Consider the following 17,650-nt stretch of genomic DNA (forward strand, 5'->3'; position numbering starts at 1 on the left):
CATCACAAGATCCAAACACAAACAACACACAGGGAGCGAGTTATCACATTTCTAAATAAAATATAAATAAATAAAGACATAATCAATATAAGTTATATAAGTATTTATAATATATCTCAACTTAATATAATCCATATTACTTCACCATTTTATCATTTAAAATTTATTTTTTAATCATTAATCACGTTACACATGAATCACACACTCGAGTCAAGACGTAACAACATTCATCAATTTCATAATAAACAATTCACATGCGTTATGAAACATTTATACTAACACTCAAGCCTATATGCAATGTGGTACCATGTTAGTGAAAAACCACACTGGGGCACTTAGGAGTACATAACAAGACACACCACACAATGGGTATGTTAGGTCACCCTCACTAAGTAAAATCATAAGGTGACCAGTCAGGGTCACTCTATTTTGCGAGAATGCTCCAACCACATGGGATCAACATAAGCTTAAAGGAGCACTCAGACCGAGTGTCTTTACCCCCAAGGCCTAGACTCCGAAGAATCCGTTAGGGCCTCACCTTCCTAATTCAAGTCCAACCCCTAAACCAATTTTTTGCACGCAGACACTGCTCATGAATTATACAATACCAACGACCTTACACTTGTGTTTCAAACATGTTTAACACATTGCGCTACAATTTAACACTTTAGGTTCCTAACTAGAAATCCTACACTTTCCCTTTAACACTGTGCATAAACACTTTTCTCAAGGTAAACACTAGTCAAGTTATTGTATAATTCACAGCTCACAACACAAGTATTGTCACATCAAGTGTTAACCACACACTTATTCACAACCAAATTTCATGTCCATAATTTTAACATATTACAACATCACAATCCACCATCACATGTTTACGTGTATCTCAAAAATCAACACATGTTCAACTTTACACTTATACTCAATCTTAATAACAATGTTATGATCTCAATGCAACATGTTATCTCATAATTCATCACACATTCAATTTATTACTTACACACAATTTTAATCACAATTTCTTGATCTCAATATTACAATCTTGTAATTATAATCATACACGAAGAATTACAATACAATAAACATCCTAATATAAACCCCAATTTGATCCCATAAGGATCCTTACACATGTTCATTCTAACCCCAATTGTGATAAACTCATCCCTTACCTCTAAGTGGGCTCACGTGTGTAGTCCGACAGTGATATTGGCGTCTCTAACGGTTCCATAAGATTCCTCAAGTTTTTCCTCTGTTTGCTCTGTTAGGATTTCTAAGCGTTAGAGAGAAGGAGAAGAGATTGGAGCCTCCAGTCCATTGTCTGCGTGTGATGAACATTTCTTCCTCCCCAGACATTATTTTGAAAATTCCAACGGTGTAGATGTGCGGAAGTGCATTTCAAACTTGGTGTCCAAATTGCACAATGATGTGCGGAAATGCGAAGAATATTCCTCTTACCATAGACATTATTTCAAAAATCCAAATAGTAGGTTTGTGCAAAAATAAGTTCCAAACTTGATGTTCAAATTTCACGATAATCCAATGGTTGACGAGTCCAAGATCATCGTTTTTCCGAGACAAGTTTTGGTGTATGTGGGGAAAAGAAAGGGTTTTGAAAGAGAAAGAAGGAAAAACGAAATTGAGAGGGAGAGGAAGCGCATAGACGTATCGTCAATGTGAAAACTAACCTAACATGCCTCTATTTATAACTAGGGTACCTAGGGCCTATTATTTACTCTATTTTTCTTAATTTTTATTATTTTATAAACAAGAACTCTATTTTATTTCCTATCAAATGAATAAATAAAACATCATTTTTATTTTCTTTCAAACCATTATTTTAATTAATAAAATTATTTCTCCTTATGTATTTAATTATAAAAACTTCATTATTTTTAATTGAAATCCTTTTTATTTTTTATTTTACAAAAAAATGGGGTGTTACATTGGTTGTCTCAAATTCTAAGATTGAGAAGGATTGGGTTATGGATTCTGGTTGTACCTTTCATGTGTGTCCAAGGCGTGAATCCCTGATTTTGAATGAAGGTGGAGTAGTGATGCTAGGAAACAACAAACCATATAAAGTCCAAGGTATGGGTTCAATTTGTCTGAAAATGTTCAATGATAAAGAAACACTCTTGACAGGTCTAAGGTATGTACCTGAACTTAAAAGAAACTTGATTTCTATTAGTATGTTTGATGCTTTAGGATACACTACACGAATTGAACATGTCATGATGAAAATCTTTAAAAACTCTGTGATGATTGCTAAGGGAATTAAAATGAATGGCTTGTATATCCTAGATGGTTCTACCGTTATAACATAAGTTGTTGTTGTTGTTAGTCAAAACCAACATGATAAAACCAGTTTATGGCATATGAGGTTAGGACATGTTAGCGAAAAAGGTTTACTTAAACTAGCAAAACAAAACCTTCTAAATGGTGATAAAATAGAAAAACTACATTTATGTGTTTATTGCATTTTAGGAAAAGCTAAAAGGAATAGTTTTGGAATAGGCTTGCATGCTACACATAGACATTTTGAATATGTTTGTTCTAATCTTTGGGGTCCTGTAAGGACAATGACTCATGGTGGTTGCTCTTATTTTCTGTCTATCATTGATGATTACTCCGGAAGAGTTTGGATCTTTGTTCTTAAAAATAAAAGTGACACTTTTGGAAAATTTAAGGAATGGTATACTCAGATACAAACTCAAATGGAAACCAATGTTAAATGTTTGAGAACTAACAATGGCTTGGAGTTTGTTTCAGAGAAATTCAATGAGTTTTGTAGGAAATTAGGAATCCAAAGGCATAAAATAGTGGCTGACACCCTTCAACAAAATGGCTTGGCAAAAAGGATGAATAGAACCATCCTGGAAAAGGTCAGATGCATGTTACTGAGTGCAAGTTTACCAAAACCTTTTTGGGGAGAAGTTGTTGCAATTGCTGCCTACCTAATCAATAGATGTCTTTCTTCTGGATTAGGTTTTAAAACCCCTATGGAACTTTGGAGTGGAAAACCAGAAAATTACTCAAATCTAAAAGTGTTTGGGGCCTTGGCTTTTGCACATATCAAGCAAGACAAGCTTGGGGTTAGAGCTATCAGATGTGCCATTATAGGATATCCACCTGGAATCAAGGGGTACAAGCAAAGTCCTAGGCAATGGTATAAGAGGTTTTATGATTTCATGATGAGGATGAATTTTCAAAGATCCAACTATGATAATTGTGTGTACATTCTAAAAAGAGATGAAGAGGTGTTTTTGTATTTGTTGTTGTATGTTAATGATATCTTATTGGCAAGTTCAAGCATGGATCAAATCGACAGACTCAAGGCTATGTTGAGCTTTGAATTTGAAATGAAGGATCTTGGGAAGGCTAAGAGGATACTAGGAATGGACATCAACAAAAATAGATCAAAAGGAGAACTTTTTTTTGTCTCAGCAAGGTTATATGAAGAAAGTTGTTGAAAAGTTCAAAATGCATGAGTCCAAACCTGTCTCAACTCCATTGGGACAACATGACAAGCTATCAACTAAGGTTGCACCAAACTCAGATGAAGAAAGGGAAAGGATGACATTAATTCCTTACTCTAATTCAGATACTTATGTTGTCAACATGGTTAGCAGGTTCATGATAGATCCAGGACCAACACATTGGGGAGCTTTGAAATGGGTTTTCAGGTATCTAAATGGTTCATTATCTTCTAGTTTAAAGTTCAAAAGAAAGATGAAAAGTGAAAAACCTATTAGGGGTTACACAGATTCTGTTTCGCTGGAAACATCGTTACTAGGAAATCTCTATCTGCATACGTCTTCACCTTTTTTGGCACTACTGTTAGCTGGAGGTCTATCCTTCAATCAGTTGTGGCGTTATCTACAACTGAGGCTAAGTTCATTGCTCTTACAGAATCTATCAAGGAAGCTAGGTGGATCAAAGGGTTGGTAGGTGAACTTGGGATAACTCAAGACAGTGTTATTTTTTTCTATGATAGATAGAGTGGAATTGAGCTTTCAAAACATCAAGTTTACCATGAAAAATCCAAGCATATTGATGTCCAACTAAACTTCATTCAAGATGTTATTAAAACGAAGGAGATTTTGGTTGAGAAGATTCCAACTAAAGAAAATCATGTTGATGCTCTTACCAAGTCTATACCACAATCAAAGTTCAAGCATTGCTTGGACTTGATTGGATTCTGTGAAGAGTAGAAGTTTATGGGAAGAAACAAACTGTGATCTAGAGACAAGGTGGAGATTTTTGAAAATGTGTCTCTAATATCAGTTTGCAAGTTGTCAAGTTAGTTAGAAATAGTTTTATGATATGTTAGTTGGTGGCCTCAATTGCAGGTTTTGAACCATAACAATCCGCATTTACTACTTTAGGCCAAACTCTTACTTAACCATTGAAGTACCTTGTGTTGGTTCCCCCTTCGGATCATACCACTTGAACAAAGTGAAGAAGGAAGAAGAACAACAAGGATCCTTTAGCATAAGGAGTAGTATTCAATCATATTGTGACTAAGTCTTACATAAGGGAAGAGACTATAAGCACTTGACGGATGATGAAGACGATGTGAACTAATGGCTCCATATATAAAGCACTGCAAGTAAAAGAAAATCACTGCAAGCAACATAAAGCACAATAAGTAAGGGGAAGCCATGGCTGAGTTGGTTGGAGTTAGAGAGATGAAATTAGATTTAGGAATTTCACCAACAAAGCATATTAATTTTGAAACCAAGCATTTTAGGACAGTTCCTTTTAATTTCCCTCAAAATAAACAATATCGTCTAGAAATTCCTTACGCAAACACACTTTAGTTGTGCAACATAGATTGGCACAATCAAGGTCCTAGAATATTTATTTGCTTGGTTCATGTTATTAAAGTGGTATGAGATAACTTTGTTGATGTACAAGGTGATTTGCGTTCTCCCTCTAGCAAACTATGTAGTTTAGATGTGTGTATAATTGAGCATGTTTATTGTGCTAAGGTGCTGAAAAATCTGGTCAATGGGAGGAAAAGGTTAAAGTTGTTGATCAAAGAATGAAATAAAGAAGAATGAAATAGTTGATCCTATTAGAGTTTAGCACCTGGATATTGAGTAGCAAACACTAAAGCTTACTGTAAACAGGTGTCTTTTTTTATTTTCTTGCATCTTCCAAAATTTTATGTCTTTCTTCCTTCTGTATGTAAAATTTTATGGTGTATGGTGCGGTATGTATGGGTGCCTGGGATCCTCCAATTTAAGATTTTATGCTAAGCCGTTAGATGAGCTCATAACTTCATAGGTAAGAAGAATATGTTGGCTTATTCAGCATAACCATTGACTTCTATAGTCAAATATATTTTCAAACGCATACATTTTGATTTGCATGTTTATTGGTCATACAGGGAAGGGAGATACTACAAAGTAATGTTGATCTTGTTTAGAATAACTTGAATTTAGAGGTTATTTCTATTACTCTGCATCTTGAAGTATTAGAGTTTAGTATCTGAATTATTTGATGTAACTAGTTGAGAATATTAGCTCTTAACTGGTGCATTGTCCTTTTCTTTATAGGTGCTCTATGGCGATACTGATTGAATAATGATTTAGAGTGAGCTGGATGATTGATAAGTGCCAAATTTCAGTTATTTTTGGAATTAAATTGTTAGCACTTATCTTTCGATTATAATAGTTTTCTTCTAAACTACCCTTAAATCTAGTTGTGTTATATATATATATATATATATATATATATATATATATATATATATATTGTACATTTACTAATGTTGTTGTTTAAATACGAAAGATTCATCGATGATTTTGTAGGTTTTGATGGTTGTTTGTTAGATCCAAAATAAAGTCAAAAGAAAGGGCAAATTGGTCATTTTACAAAGATTTCTGACACCCAATTCGTCCAGGCTAGCAACCAGCTCGCTTGGGCTACTGATCTTGCTTCAGCCTTAAGCAAACAACTCATCGGGGCGAGTTACAACTCACTTGAGCGAATTTTCCTGTACTCTTTGGCTATTTATAGTAAATAGCCATGCATTGTTGAAGGGATATCATTCAGTATCATTCAAAAAGTAAAGAAAAACGTAGAGGCTAAGGAAGAAGAAGGAGAAAAGGAAAAGTAGAGCCGAGACACTGCAGAGTTGTGATTGTGGATCACATCATTTGTCATTTCTCTTGTTAGTCTTGTGCTCTGTGCAATGATCGGTTAGTTTTTATTAAGGATTGTATGTAATCTTTGCACCCTTATGTATCCTTTTTGATATTATATATGTATGAATCTTGACGTAGCTCCATGTGGAGCTTGTAGGCCTTAGATCTTCTTCATCAATGAATTCCTTTGCTTCTTGAGGTCTGATTGCAGCGGAATGGAGAAGGAGAAAGATGAATGAAGACGCCACTTCAAGTAGAATATGAGTCTAGAAGAAGCTCACCACCATAGGAAGCCATGGATAAAAGCTTGAAGGTAGAAGAAGATAAATGAAGGGAGAGGAAGAGAAGAACATGAAAGTTAGTGCCTCTAAAGAAGTCTGAACTTTGAAGTTTAATTCTCAAATGATCAAAGTTGAAAAAATGCACACACATGACCTTTATTTATAGCCTAAATGTCACACAAAATTGGAGGGAAATTTGAATTTCTATTCAAATTTCACTTGAATTTGAAATTGAATTTTGGAGCCAAAAATTCACTAATTATGATTAGTGAATTTCATTTATGGTTCAGCCCACTAATCCAAGATCAATTCCAAGATTCTCCACTAAGTGTGCTTAGGTGTCATGAGGCATGTAAAGCATGAAGGACATGTACAAAGTGTGACTATATGATGAGACAATGGGATGTAGCAAGCAAATGCTCACCTCCCCCTCTAAAATTTAATTGGATTGGGCTTCTCCCAATTCAATTAAATTTATTTCCCAACACACACATCAAATATTCACTTAATGCTTGTGAAATTACAAAACTACCCATAATACAAAAACTAGTCTAGGTGCCCTAAAATACAAGGGTTGAAAAATTTTACATTTCTAGGGTACCTTACCTACATTATGGAGCCCTAAATACAAGAACAAAAAATAATGAAATCCTAATCTAATATGTACAAAGATAAGTGAACCCAACCTTGGCACATGGGCTCAAAAATCTACCCCGAGGTTCATGAGAACCCTAGGGCCTTCTTTAGCAGCTCTAACTCAATCCTCTTGGAGCCTCTTGCTCATGGCTCTGGTAATTAGTCCCTTCCTAGGGAGGATTGCATCAATGATCGATTAGTTTTTATTAAGGATTGTATGTAATCTTTGCACCCTTATGTATCCCTTTTGATATTATATATGTATGAATCTTTTCTACTCATTATTGGTGATTTCATTCTACTTGTAATGCTTGATTCTATTTCATCACTAGTTTCATGAAATTGGATTTTAAGTGTGACTAGAAAGTAATCTTAGAATTGAACTGAATGATTTTACGTTACGTTGCTAGGAATAAAGCATAACGTTTTGATTGTAAAAAGTACGAGAATATAATTGTAATGCTGGGGTATTTATTTCATATGCGAGGGGTCAATATTTGATAAATATTCTTAGGCTTCAAGTGCGAGGGATCGACTTAGGGTAACTTAATGTGTGTATCAGTAATGTTAGAAAATGATTCATATATGTTAATCTTATTAGGATACTAAGGGTAGGAATGATAAAATCCAATCTTATGTTTTCTTGAATTAATTAAATTCATTATTATTGTTTCCATAATTTTACGTATTTCTGACATACTAAATTCTGTTATTTTCGTAAATTCTATTATTTCCATTATTCTCGTAATTCTGGTATTTTTGTAAATCCGTTATTTTCACTATTCTTTTACTTTAAGTTATCTTTAGTTAGTTAAACCAAAATCAATGACATTCGATTAAATTTGTACATAACTATTGAACTGATAACCTTTATCTGAATGAATTAAGTAACTCAAGTTTTTGTGGAGACGAACTCATTTTATAAATGTGTAACCAGCAACAACAATTGGTACACTTGCTTAAAGTCTAACAATAATACTGAGGATGCTAATAAAATGGCTGCAAGAGTTATTCAAATGGTAAGATTTGACTAATAGCTGTGCAAAACTCCTTTGAGACTATATACGAATTCTTGGTGGTTGAGATTTGCATCTCCTTTGCTCTGCTCTTATCTTGTATGATATCTAGAAGGAGATTTTTCTGCCTTGTTATTCCCCCTATAAAATATATTTAATGTTTCTTTTCTTATATTCAATTTAAATGATCATTTGATGATTATACCTGCTGGTTTCTGTCATTAGTGAATAGTGAGTTATTCGGGTGATGTGAACTTGGACGATGTCTTGTCATGTTGGTTTGTGCTGTTTGCAACTAGCCAACTACAAATAATTTTGGTATATGTGCATGTTTTCATGAACAAATGTCAGTTTTCCTTTCTTTTCGTTTTTCATCTAATGTTCTTCTGATCTGCAATTTCTGTTTTGATTTATCATCAGGTAAATAAAAAGTATACATGCTTAAAAATAGATCTTGATGGTTTATATAAAAGGATGCTGCTTCTTAAGAAAAAGAAGTGTGCAGCTGTAAAGTTGCTGTTTAAAGATGGCACCCCGTACGAGGCATGTTTATGATATCTCATTCTTTTGGATTACCTAACATCTTGGGAAGATCTTGCTGTGGGATTAATTTATGGTACGGGTTATTGAATGTAAAGATCTTGACATTGTTCGTCGTGACTGGAGCTTATTGGCTAAAGAACTAGCACATTTTTGCTTGACTCAAATTTTGTCGGGTGGGTATGTTACTTATCTTTTTGATCAATTTGACTATTTTAGATGCAGGATTATTCATTTCTCTAGTAACTGTTAAAACTATGGTTCTCATGCTTACAGGTCATGTGAAGATGTCATGGAGTCAATCCACAACTCGCTAATGTAGGTAAATTGTAATGTTTTGCAGTATCGGACATTTTTTATAATAACCTACCATGCGATTCGAGAATTTGAAAGATGCTTCCTGGAGCTTTGGGCTCGCCACACTTTGCCAAAGAGTGGAATGCTATTGTAGGGTGGTCTAAAACTCTGAATGATTTGGTGTTTATAGGGGATTTTATTCATGTAAAATTTGCCTTACTTTTTAATTAATGATTTTTAAATTGGGAATTGAGGTTTATTTCTCCTGGAAACTAACACGATTTGAAACCCTTAGTGGTTAGATGTACATCCACATTTGATTGGTTAGTCGATTATCTGGAGTACTTTTTTTAATGATCCAATTATCTATCATTGGTGAAGGCATTGAAGTTTATTGGGGATTTTGTTAATGTAAATTTGCCTTACTTTTTAATTAATGATTTTTAAATTGGAGTTTGAGGTTTATTTCACCTGCAAACCAATGGATGTTAATCTTACTACAGGTACAAGAAGAAATGAGGAACCGACAAGTACCATTAGAGAGATATGTCATTACAAAGACATTGGCTAAACCTCCTGAAGCTTATCCTGATGCCAAGAACCAGCCACATGTTCTGTTAGTCCAAGCTATTTTCATTTTTGTTACTTGAAATAGTCGGAACTATACTTTCTTTTGTTGAGATCTACTTGATCCTGATTCCTGAGAATGCTTTTCTTGATCAAAATATAGGTGGCACAGAGATTGAAGCAACAAGGTCACTCTTCTGGTTGCTCTGTTGGTGATACAATCCCTTATATAATTTGCTATGAGCAGGTTTGTCATATGGTTACTATCTCCCAATCAAAGGCCAAATAGTGTAACTTGGGGAAAGAGTATTTGATGTAGGCTATATGTTTTCTCACTATGTATTTTTAATATTATATTCTGCTTTGATTAGGGTGGTAGTCAGGCAGTGCAGGTGACTTTGCTCAACGTGCCAGACATCCTGATGAACTTAAACGAGAACAAGGGACATGACTGATTGACATCGATTACTATTCATCACAACAGGTGTCTTAGACTTTAGTAGCTAATTTTGTAAATAACAGTGGTTACCAATTACTGTACCCTGGTTGAGTATTTTCTTTTTCCTCTTGTAGATTCATCCTGTGTTATCACGTCTTTGTGCATCAATTCAGGGCAAAAGCCCAAAAAGACTGGCTAATTGTCTAGGGCTCCACTCATCTAAGGTAAAACATTTCCTAGTTTGTCTCAACATTCAGAGGCATGCATTTACTTTTATTTTTTGTGTCATATCTTCTGAATTGGTAAACTATATTGTTTTACAGTTTCATCATAAATCAAATGAAGCTTTAAATAATGATTCTACAAGCTCATTCTTGTCGGCTGTTGATGATAACGAGAGGTACATCTTGCTTTTAAAATCTAATGTCCCATTAATTGTCACAAATCTCTTAAATGCGCATACTTAGGGATTTGAACAAGTTACTGAATTTTGTTTTACAATTTTTTAGCTATTTTATGTATTTTATGCTTTGTTAGATATTTCTGAAGTCTCCTATATGTAATCTCTTTTTATGGGGGGTCACACTTTGTGCCCTCTGTTATAATAATATTTACTTTGCTTTCCAAAAAAAAAAAAAATCTTTTTGAAGTGTTATCATTCATGAATTTTACTAATGATTTTTCTATCCATAAATATTAATAGCTTAAATATATTTTAGGTCCCTAGTAAATTAACAAATTTTGTTAGATTCTTGATATATTTGGTTGTGGTTTTGACGAATTTGTATTAGGATTTTTTCTGGATTTCATACTTGATTATTGATTCAAGACCTCTTTCCTTCAAGACCACTATTTTTTTTTTTAATTTTGAATTGATTATGGTGGTTTCTAAATCGCTTGAAAATGTAATTTAAATTTTGAAATTAATAATGGTGATTTTTGGACCGTCAGAAATCACATTTTAAAATTTTTAATTGAAACGTCATTTCAGAACTGATTGTAGGGATCCAAAACCAAATTTTTAATATATAGAATTTTTTTATTATGAATCCAAAATAAAATTCGTTAATTTATTAGGGACTTAAAATTATTGTTGTTAAATGTGGTCATGGGTTCAATCCCGTGACCCATATATATGGAAAAACATCTATTAGGAAAGATTAGTCCTTTAAATGATTCTCAATATTTTGAAGGATTAGTCGTTGGCCTTTGGCTCGAAGAATACTCTAATTTACGCACACAAAAAAATGGTGGCACCATTGCCGCAATAGCCTAATGGCTTGGCAGATTTTTTGCCAAATGCCATTGGAAAGGGAGGCCTCTGTAGGGGGCCAACAAACTCTACTGTGCATTAAATGCACTTTGCATGCACAGTGGAAAAAATTTACTAACCCCATTTAGATGTGTAGCTAGGGGCAAATAAATTTTGAAAACATTGGAAATATTTTATGGTGCATGCTTTTGTTGAAAATCTTGGCCAAAGTTCACATTGCTTTTTCCTTCTACAAGGGCTTGGCAGATGAAGGAATGCATCGAGGGCAAAAGCAAATCAAAGCTTCCGAGTAGTTGGGAGAGAATAGTGAGAGGAAAATAGAGTGTTGAGGGAAAAATACATCAGGGTGACTATCAACTCTATTATTCTCTGGTACTGTAAAAATACAGTATTCAAATAAGAGTGAGTCTCATCGGAAACACTATATTGTTTCTCTTGTGTGTCAAAGAAAGTGAAGAAAATATTGTAGTATTCTTTAATATAATGGAATATTTTTTGGATTTTGTCTTGTGATTTTTCTCTCGATATTAAAGGATTTTTCACGTTAAATATTGGTGTTCACTTTTATTGTTATCGGTGTTCATTTTATTGCTTCTGCTGTGTTGCAATATCCAATTTTAATTTACACCCAGGTTTCGCATGTTGAGCCCGCTGTGGTGGCGTCATAGGCCGCAATTACCAGCCTATATGGTGGAATTTTGGCCTTCTGCCATATTCCACCATCCGCCACATTGCTTAAAACATGTTTAAGCTAATATTAATTATTGGATTGGATGTGATAAAATAATTGCAGGTATTGGGGATGTTAGTCATTGTCATGCCCCAGCTGCTTTGGTACATTTGACTGCCCACCTGTCTTTAAATGTATTTGTTTGTTGGCAAGTGAAAGGCCCACTAGCGTAGTCATGGAGGAATCTAATCACAACTTCTGGCATAAGTTGTGCCGTCCTAAATGCTCAGATGTTAAAATTTCTCCTGCAATGATAGCTCATCAGGTTTGAGACTAATTTAAGCTATAAGGCCTCTAAAAATTGTGTTGTTCAACAAGAAGCTTTACACCAGTTTCAGATCCTTGGATTAAGTTGAAAATAGAATATTTGTAGTAACACTTGCTAACATGTTTGTTGATTTGATTTAGCATAGAATTTTATTCCAGAGAATATACTTACAGTTCTTCATGATACTTCATGTCAAGTCAAAAGGCAAGTAGAGAGGTTTGTTTTATTGTACTATAAAGGTTTAATGTACTATATTGGTAAGTCACCCCACCTCTAAATATAAGAGTATTACATATATTAATAGTCTGTGAAAATTAGTGGTCAATATCCTTGGCTGATTTTGCATCCAGTGTGATGATTAATAGAGAAAACATATAATCCTAACTTAAATACTACATAACAATAGAGCATTATTTGACAGTAGAGCATTATTTTCCTTTCCTTATTTTTCTTGCATATTTATTACATTTATGAGTTGTCCATAAATAGTACAAGAATATCCTTTGATTCCATTTTATCCTCCGAGGTTCTAGGTCATTCTATTCCCATTGTACAGATTATAAATAATGTAATAATTGCTATTATTGAAATACATAATTTCATACCAATTCTCTTTGCCTCATTTCCTTTTCTGTTATGGTATCAAGAGCCCTCTAAGCTTCCAGCCGCCATCTCCCTATGGCTACCTCCAGCTCATCTGGTGAGGACGATCCTACAATTGCCCAATACCAACAATTGATGAATCTTCTCAGCAAATCCTCTGGACCTAGTGGTGCAAGCTCAGAGACTACTCTTACACGAGCCAACCTCACTCATTCTAGCCCAAATCAAATTCACAATTCTGGTTTTGGTAGTCATTTTGTTTCCACCACACACACACTTAACACCCTTAGTTCACACACCACACCATGGATAATTGATTTTGGAGCCAAACACCATATAACTTGTTCCTTAGATTGTTTTTATACATATTCTACAATTGCACCAGTAAAGATTCATTTACCCAATGGATCCACTGTCCAAGCCCACATTTCGGGCAGCATAAAATTCACTCCAGATTTTATTATCCATAATGTTCTTTTTTGTTCCTGATTTTAGCTTCAATCTTTTGTCTATCCCAAAGTTATTATATACTTTCCCATGTCGTATTACTTTTTCTAGTGATCTTTCTAAAATTTCTTGTGAAATACAGGACATGAGCACGTTGAAGACGATTGGTTTGACTGACTTGAAGGAAGGCCTTTTTCACTTGACAGTTGGAAAGGATAGAAGCCCATCTACCAACAATATCACCACCACCACCACCAACACCAATAACTCTAAGCTTTGGCATTTTAGATTAGGTCATTTATCTGGTAATCGTCTTAATGTCTTAAATCAACAATTCCCTTTTATTTCAAAAGATTCTAATGAAATTTGTGACATTTGTCATTTAGCTAAACAAAAACAATTGCCTTATTCTCTTAGTTCAAGTAGAAGCTCTAAAATTTTTGAGTTGATTCATATGGATTTTTGGGGACCATTTTCTAAATCATCAATTCATGGACATAGATATTTCTTAACTATACTTGATGATTTTAGTAGATATACTTGGGTGGTTTTATTAAAATCAAAAAGTGAAGTGAAAGCACATGTTCAAAATTTTATTAATTTGATTGAAAATCAATTTGAAACAAAAATTTAATGCATTCGATCCAATAATGGTCTTGAATTTTTTCTTAAAGAATTTTTTTCTTCAAAGGGTATAATTCACCAAACTAGTTGTGTGTATACCCCTCAACAAAATGGAAGAGTGGAACGCAAACATCAACATATCCTTAATGTAGCTGTAGCTAGGGCCCTTATGTTTCAATCTAAAATTCCAACAAATTTTTGGTCCTATGCTATAAAACATGCCATTTTCCTCATAAATCACATTCCTTCTCCCGCTATTTCTTATAAAACACCATTTGAGCTTTTATACAAAACTCACCTAGATTTTTCTATGCTCAAATTTTTTGGTTGCTTATGCTATGCATCAACTAATAATCAAACTCACAAGTTTCAACCTCGTTCGAGAAAAAGGGCATTCTTAGGTTTTCAAAATGGTACCAAGGGATATGTTATTTTAGACATTAAAACAAGAGAAGTATTCATTTCCAGAAATGTTATTTTCCATGAATCCTTCTTTCCCTTCCACACAAACCAAAACCTCTTTACTAGCAAAGCCCTGCCAAATTCACATATAGACCCAATTTCACATACATTAACCACACCACCTCAATTTACCCCATCCACACCTATCACAACAAATATTGAACCAACAATTCCTCAACCCAATGGCTCATCATCACCTTTCCAAATCCTTCAACTCCTCCTGAAATCGACACACCAAACCCCAACATCATTGATCAACACATCCAAGAACCATCGTTTAACCATGCTTTACCACGTTGCTCCAGCCGCGACACTCATCCTCCTTCTTACCTTTCTGATTGTCAGTTTCAAATTCCTTCGCTCAAGTCTGCTCAATCCTCATCAACATGCACATATCCCATTCAGAGTTTCCTATCATGAACTCATGTCTCTCCTTCTCATCGCCATTTCCTTATGACTGTCATCTGAGCACGAACCCACCAGTTTTCATGAAGCTGTGAAACATCAATGTTGGTGTGATGCCATGAAATGTGAGATCAAGGCTCTACAGTTGAATCAAATCTGGGACATTGTTCAAACCCCTTCTCATGTACGACCAATTGGGTGCAAGTGGGTATATAAAATCAAACGACTACCGGATGACAACATTGAGCATTACAAGGCTCGTCTTGTTGCAAAAGGATACTCTTAAATTGAGGGCATAAATTACTTTGAAACCTTCTCCCCTATTGTTAAGATGGCCACTGTTAGAGTTGTTCTTGCTCTTGCATCGATTAATCGATGGCACCTCCATCAATTAGATGTTAGCAACGCTTTCTTACACGGGGACCTCAAGGAGGACGTTTACATGGAGATCCCTCCTGGCTTGCTTGGTTACACATCAAGTCAGAGTTGCAAATTGAAGAAATCACTCTATTGATTAAAGCAATCCAGTAGAAAATAGTATGAAAAATTATCTAATCTATTGTTGACTTGTGGTTATTCACATGCCCATGCTGATCATAGTCTATTTATCAAGGCTCATAATTCTAAATTTATTGCTCTAATTGTATATGTTGATGACATTGTGCTGACCGATTATTCCCTTGCTGAGATTGAACACATTAAGCGTATTCTTCACACTAATTTTCACATCAAGGATTTGGGGAAACTGAAATATTTTTTGGGGATTGAAGTTGCACATTCTGATAAAGGAATTTCATTATGCCAACGTAAGTATTATTTGGATTTATTGAAAGATTTTGGTATGCTTGGGTGTAAGACTGGTCTATTTGACAAGCACACACCCTGATATTGCCTTTGCTACACAGCAACTAAGTCAATTTATGTCAAAACCCACAAAAGCCCATCATGCTTCAGCTGTCCGCATTCTTCGATATCTCAAAGGGTGTCTAGGCAAAGGCTTATTTTTTCCAAGGACTTGCTCTCCTCATCTACTTGGGTTTAGTGATGCTGATTGGGCAACGTGTATTGACTCTAGGCGCTCTATTACTGGTTATTGCTTCTTTATAAGCAATTCGCTTGTTTCATGGAAAAACAAGAAGCAAACTACAGTCTCACATTCATCTTTCGAGGCTGAATATCGAGCACTTGCTTCTGCAACTTGTGAATTACAATGGCTTTCTTACCTTCTAAGAGATCTACAGATTCTCCTTTCCAAGACTTTCGTACTTTTTTGTGATAATCATAGTGCTCTTCACATTGCTGCCAATCCGGTCTTTCATGAATGCTCCAAACACTTGGACATTGATTGTCATCTAGTCCGTGAAAAGTCCCAAGTTGGACTCATGTTACTACTCCCAGTCCCTTCTTTAAATCAACTTGCGGATATATTCACAAAGGCTCTCCCTCCTCAATCCTTCAGCACCAATCTTTCCAAGCTGTAGTTACAAAACATTTTTGCACCTCCAGCTTGTGGGGGGCTAACAGAGAAAGCATATAATCCTAGCTTAAATACTACATAACAACAACATTATTTGACAGTAGAGCATTATTTGACAGTAGAGTATTATTTCCCTTTCCTTATTTTTCTTTCATATTTATTACATTTATGAGCTGTCCATAAATAGTACAAGAATATCCTTTGATTCCATTTTATCCTCCTAGGTTCTAGGTCATTCTATTCCCATTGTACAGATTATAAATAATGTAATCATTGCTATTATTGAAATACAGAATTTCATACCAATTTTCTTTGCCTCATTTCCTTTTCTGTTAATGATGAAACATGTAAGCATCCAACACGAAGTATAAGGCTTTGGTACGTTGATTGGTGATTCTGAGAGAGGAACTGTTTGTCCAAATTATTCTCACTGCAATGGGCGTCTAGTAAGAAAGGTTTCTCTCCATCAACTTGTTGAACATTAATAGCTTCTTTCATGTATGATTTATACAATAGTGAAGCTTTAATGCTCCGGCTTTATGAAATATTAACTAATATTTAATTTGATTTTTCAGTACACTGAGGCAGACTTGTACAAGAAGCTCTCGTATTTTTTCCATGTGTTCGATACTGTTTCTTGTATAGCGAAACTCACGGTGCGTTTGACTATGTGAAAGATAAAAGAATAGAAGAAAATTAAAAATAAATATTTGAATTAAAATAGAGAAAAAGAGACTTGAAATTCATATTATTTTTTGAAAATTTACTCATGAATAGTAATTCCTTCCACATAACCAAACAAATACTAAATGATGCAAGGACAATAATTTGTTATAAGCTTGATCAAACCAATAGGATTTACTTGATAATTTGTTTGATTCAAATAAATGAATAGTGATTAACCAATTATACAAATTGGTTAATCATTATTAATCATATATTTTTTTTCTAGACGTGACTTTTACAGGTTGAGGCAAAATCTAGAATGCTGATAGAGAAGTTGATCAAAATTAGGCCGATGATTGATCAGGCAGCACAGAAGATCAGGGACCGCTGTGCCTTTGGGTGGGTGAGACTGCATGATCTAGTCATTACAGTTTAATTTGTGGATTTGATGCCAAAGACGGTTTATGTAATCTTAAGCATAAATTATGTCCATGTGAATCTACATAAGCAAAGGGGATTTCAGTAGAGTCATGATGTATTATAAATAGACTATCAACTGTAATTTTACTCTGTACCCACGGTATTTTAGATTATAGTAGATTTAATTTTAAAAGAATTGATTTTTTAATCAAGGCTCAATAGTTGTTTATGATTAATTGTTTGAAAACTAGACATTAATTTGTGCTTAATGCAAGGTTATCTTAATTTTTGAAAGGAAAGTTTTGATTTAGTCAAGTTCAAAGGATTACCGGTCTACTAGGTAAGAG

General features: G+C 34.4%; 1 pseudogene; it reads left to right on the forward strand.

Annotated features, from left to right (window-relative positions):
- Window positions 1-3,480: 3,480 nt before the first annotated feature.
- On the forward strand, window positions 3,481-17,319 carry LOC114411174 (annotated as a pseudogene).
- The last annotated feature ends 331 nt before the right edge of the window (window positions 17,320-17,650 follow it).

The sequence above is a fragment of the Glycine soja genome, chromosome 5 (assembly GCF_004193775.1).
Source record: "Glycine soja cultivar W05 chromosome 5, ASM419377v2, whole genome shotgun sequence".
Taxonomy (NCBI): Eukaryota; Viridiplantae; Streptophyta; class Magnoliopsida; order Fabales; family Fabaceae; genus Glycine; species Glycine soja.